The sequence below is a fragment of the Raphanus sativus genome, chromosome 8, assembly GCF_000801105.2.
Source record: "Raphanus sativus cultivar WK10039 chromosome 8, ASM80110v3, whole genome shotgun sequence".
NCBI lineage: Eukaryota > Viridiplantae > Streptophyta > Magnoliopsida > Brassicales > Brassicaceae > Raphanus > Raphanus sativus.
The window spans coordinates 19,828,132-19,833,349 of NC_079518.1; the positions used below are offsets into that span (position 1 = coordinate 19,828,132).

A 5,218-nucleotide genomic window follows, 5' to 3' on the forward strand; every position below is an offset into this window, starting at 1 on the left:
AAAGGAAAACAATATTTACACTCACCAGTGGGTTGCCTCCCACCAAGCGCTTGTTTTCTGTCACTAGCTTGACTTCAATGAGCCGATTAGGCTTGAGGGGGATCGCTTAGGGTATCTCTACCCCTTCAGCGATTGTTGTGTCAGCAGGATATGGCTTGAGACGCTGACCATTAACAACGAAATTCTCCTCTCTTGTGTCCAGCAACACAACAGCTCCATAAGGGCGAATCCTCCTTAATGGTGAAAGGTCCCGACCATTTAGATTTAGGCTTTCCAGGGAACAGCTTAACCCGTGAATTGAAGAGTAGACCTGATCGTTCGGAGCGAAGCTTCTGCTGGATGATCATTCGTCATGGACGCCTTGGTCCTTTCCTTGTAGATCTTAGAACTCTCAATAGGCCAGATGCCTGATCTCCTCCAACTCGTGGATCTGAATGGTTCGCCTCTCCTTGGCAGGTTTGATGTCGAAGTTGAGTAGTTTGACAGCCCAAGCCGCCTTGTACTCTAGCTCAACAGGTAGGTGGGCACGCCTTGCCATAGACCAGATGATAAGGAGTGGTCCCTAAGGGGTCTTGTAGGCTGTTATGTACGCCCAAGAGCATCGTCAAGCTTAAGGGACCAATCCTTGCGGGTGGTGTTGACAGTCTTCTGCAGGATGTTCTTGATCTCTCTGTTTGAAACTTCCATTGACCACTTGGTTTGAGGATGGTAGGCGGTTGCTACTTGTGTTTCACACCATTCCTGCTCAGCAATCCTTGGAACAACTTGTTGATAAAGTGAGTTCCACCATCGCTTATTAACACTCTAGGCACTCCAAATCTTGGGAAAATGATGGAGGGTGAACATCTTGGTTACAAACTCGCGCATCATTGGGTTGGACTAGCAATCGCTTCTACCCACTTGGAGACATAGTCCACAGCAACTAGGATGTACTCATTCTTGTGATGAGACTGGGAAAGGTCCCATGAAATCGATCCCCAGCAATCGAACACTTCAACTTCAAGATGTAGTTCTGAGGCATCTCGTTTCTCTTACTTATACTCCCCATCCTTTGGCATGAATTGCATTCGAGATATGAAGGCGTGAGCATCTCTGAACATAGTGGGCCACCAGAAACCGGCTTGGAGGATCTTGGAGACAGTCTTGAAGGTGCAGAAGTGACCAGCATAAGAGGAACCATGGCAAGTGGTGAAGGATCCCCTGGAATATCAGCCTCTGGAATTACATCTCCTGAAGATCCCATCCTTGCTTTGCCGATAGAGATACGGCTCATCCCAGAAGTAGTGCTTGCCTCTCTCAGAAATTTCCTCTTCTCATTCCCAGTGAACCTCAAACGGTCTTTCTCAGCTGCCAAGAAGTTGGCAATCTCAGCAAACCATGGAAGGTTCGGGTACTCCTTCTGGATCACTGCAAAACGGAATGCTCCTTTTACGCGGGAACAGTCCTTGATTGCAGGTGACGATCTGCTCCATGTTGCGCAGACCAATCGCATTGACGTACTCCATCGGTTGTTCCACATCAAGCACTGTCTCAATCTGACACCTTTCATCCTGGAGAGATGATCTGCACTCCATTATCAACCCCTTCTTGTCTCTTATCTCCAGATCAAATCTTGGAGCAAAAGAATCCACCTTAAGAGCCGCGGTTTAGCATCCTTCTTCGTGAGTGGTACTTGAGTGCCGCGTGGTCTGTGTGCCACAATCACCTTTGATCCAACCAGATAGGAATCTGAACTTCTCAAAAGCGAACACGATGGCAAGGAGCTCTTTCTCTGTGGTTGCGTATCGGCATTGAGCTTCATCCAAAGTTCTGCTTGCATAGTAGATCACGTGAAGCTTTTGTCTTTACGCTGGCCAATGAACTGCTCCCACTGCAAAATCACTTGCATCTGTCATGATCTCAAAAGGGAGATCCAGTCTGGAGGTTGGACAACTGGTGCACTGACTAGAGCTCCCTTGATCGTGTGGAATGCGGCTAAGCAGTCACTGTCAAAGGCGAACTGAGCTTCTTTACAGAGCAACCGAGTGAGTGGTCTCGCGATTTAGAGAAGTCTTGGATGAACCTCCTATAGAAACCAGCATGTCCCAAGAAACTCCTGATTCCCTTCACTGAAGTTGGTGGTTGCAGACTCATCATGACCTCGATCTTTGCCTTATCCACCTCAATGCCTTTCTCGGATATCTTGTGTCCCAGAACAATCCCATCTCTCACCATGAAGTGGCATTTCTCCCAGTTTCAGCACCAGATGCTTCTCCTCGCATCGCTTCAGTACCCTGCACAAATTTGACAAACAGACATGAAAGGAGCTTCCATAGACGCTGAAATCGTCCATGAAAACCTCCATTATGTCTTCGATCAGATCAGTAAAAATCGACATCATGCATCGCTGGAAGGTCGCTGGAGCATTGCACAAGCCGAAGGCATCCTCCTGTATGCATATGTTCCATAAGGGCATGTGAACGTCGTCTTCTCCTGATCATCTGGGTGGATGGGAATCTGAAAGAAACCTGAATAACCATCTAAAAAGCAATAGTAAGGGTGGTTAGCCAATCTCTCAAGCATTTGATCAATAAAAGGAAGTGGGAAGTGATCCTTACGAGTCGCAGCATTCAATTTACGAAAATCAATGCACATGCGATGACCAGTAACTGTTCTAGTGGGGATCAATTCATTTCTTTTCATTGGTTATCAGTACACAGTGATCACCTTTCTTAGGTACTACATGCACAGGACTAACCCACTTACCTCAGAGATCGCATAAATCACACCTGCTTCTAGAAGTTTCATTATCTCTTTCTTTACAAACATCTTTTAGATTCGGGTTTAACCTCCTCTGATGTGTCTACAGAAGTCATCGATTCATCTTCCAGGTGTATTCTATGCATGCACAGATCAGGTGAAATGCCAGGTATGTCAGCTAGAGAGTAACCTAAAGCCTTACGATATTTCCTCAGCTCACACAAAGCAGAGCAGTCTCTGCATTGTTCAGGTCAGCATTCACAATGACAGGATATGTGGAGTTGGGTCCAAGAAACTGCATACCTGAGTCCCTTGGGAAGGGATTTTGAGCTTCTACCTAGGAGCTTTCAGCTCGCTCCATGAGTCATCGGTTTGAGCTGCCGGAACAGTCGGGTTCTGAGGCGCGGTTGTTCCAGTCGATGTGCTGGAGTCACTGTTCTCCCCCAGACTTAGATTCGCCACCATCCTCTCCATACTCCTGGCTGAATCCAGGAATTTGGCATAGGCATCAGCATAAACACACTCTCTAAGCTTTGCTCGGCTTCAGCTCTGACTAAGGCGAGTTCAAGTGGATCCTCGGTGAGAATCTCCTCGATCATTCCTTCATGCGGCTCTAGGGGATCACCATCTTCTTGGACGGTGAAGGTTTGTCCATCCAGCATCGGCTTCTTGAGCATCTGATCCATCTCAAACTTCATCACAATATCTCCAAGGTGGAGATCAATCTTCCTTTGTCGGACATCAATGATAGCTCCAACAGTGCAGAGGATTGGTCTGCCTAGGATCAGGGGATCATTGGAGTCTTCCTCGACTTCCAGAACAACGAAATCGGCAGGAACAATTGTATTCCCAACCAGAACTTGAAGATCTTCGAGGATTCCAACTGGAGACTTCACAGATCGATCAGCAAACACTAGTGACATCCTGGTAGGCTTGAAGTCCGTGTATCCAAGCCTTTAGCCATAGTATATGGCATGAGATTTATGCTCGACCCTAGGTCGACTAGCGAGCATGAGAAGAGTGTTCTGCCAATCTGAACCGAGAGAACAAATTTTCCCGGATCACCCAACTTCTTGATCGTTCTGTTCTGGAGCACCGCGCTGCACTCCTTAGAGACAATCATGAACTCGCTGTCATCAGATATCTTCCCAGAGATCAATCCCTTGACGAAGCTACGCCATGGATGGTATCATCTGGATCGCACTCATCAGAGGGAGCTTGACAGTTAGGTCTTCCAGCATCTTCCTGCACTTCATCTCTTCCTTATCCTTGCGTGTAGCCTTAGCTAGAACAGGGTAGGACACTTTCGGTACATACTGACGAGCAGGAGAAGGTGCTGCAGTCGGTGGAACAACCCCAGCGGGTCGCTCTGCTTCAGTCGGAACAGTCTCAGCAGGTTGTTCTGCATCTTCCTCATCTGTGGGTACAGCCTTAGGTGGTTGATCTGACTCCTTCTGCTTCCCTTTCTCAGCCGATGTGAATCTCCTGGGGTCTAGATCAGGTAGTTGCTTTCCACTCCTCAAACCTACTGCATTGCACTCCTTGGGGTTCTTGTCTGTTTTTCCAGGGAGAGTTCCTTGCTGTCTCTTCACATTCTCAGCAGTCTGAGCAATCTGAATATCCATCTGTCTCATATGGCTTGAGACATTGTCATACTTCACACTCAGGTCATTGAACATATGATTCATCCTGGTGTTGATGTCGTTTGTGACCTGGTTCAGCTGTCCTTGGAGCAGCTGGCTCATCATATTGGCGAGGCTCTTCATGTCATCATGCGGAGCAGTCTGAGTCGGTTGTGCAGCTTGCTGATTAACCGGCTGTTTCTGGCTGTGGAACTGAGCATTCTGAGCTGGGTTAAGGACAAAGGTTCTTCCCTGATTGCCATAAGGCCTTTGGTATCCACTGTTCTGCCCCTGGTTCCCTTGAGCTTTATCGTCTGGTTTAGGGGCATTGAACAGGTGGGGATTGTTCCTCACGTTAGGGTTCGGGTGATAGTTCTTGAACTGCCATCCTTGCCCATTCACATAACTCACTTCATGCTGATCCTCAGCCGACTGATCCGCCTCTGATGTGCCTTCCGCGGTAGCTTTATCCTGTGGGGATTCTTCCATGATGAAGACCTGGTTCTGGTTACTCTTAATCAGCTGATCGACCTTGGCAGAGAGCTCATCAATCTTGCTGTTGTCGATGCTCTTCACCTTCTGAGTGCGATCAGTCTCGCGGTTATTGTCAGCTGAGCTTGAGGCCATGTTCTCAATCAACTCAAATGCACCTTGAGTGGACTGAGTCATGAAGTCTCCCTTACTGGCTGAGTTCAAAGTGTTCCTGTACTCCCAGCCTAATCCATCGTAGAACACTCCAGCAGATAGTCTTCCTCAAAACCATGATGTGGGCACTCTCTGCGGTAAACATTGAATCGCTCCCAAGCCTCGCAGAACGGCTCGTCCACCAGCTGTTTGAAGGTCACGTTCTTCTGTCT

General features: G+C 47.9%; 1 pseudogene; it reads left to right on the forward strand.

Annotated features, from left to right (window-relative positions):
• The first annotated feature begins 5,117 nt into the window (after positions 1-5,117).
• Positions 5,118-5,218, forward strand: LOC130499262 (small nucleolar RNA R71; annotated as a pseudogene).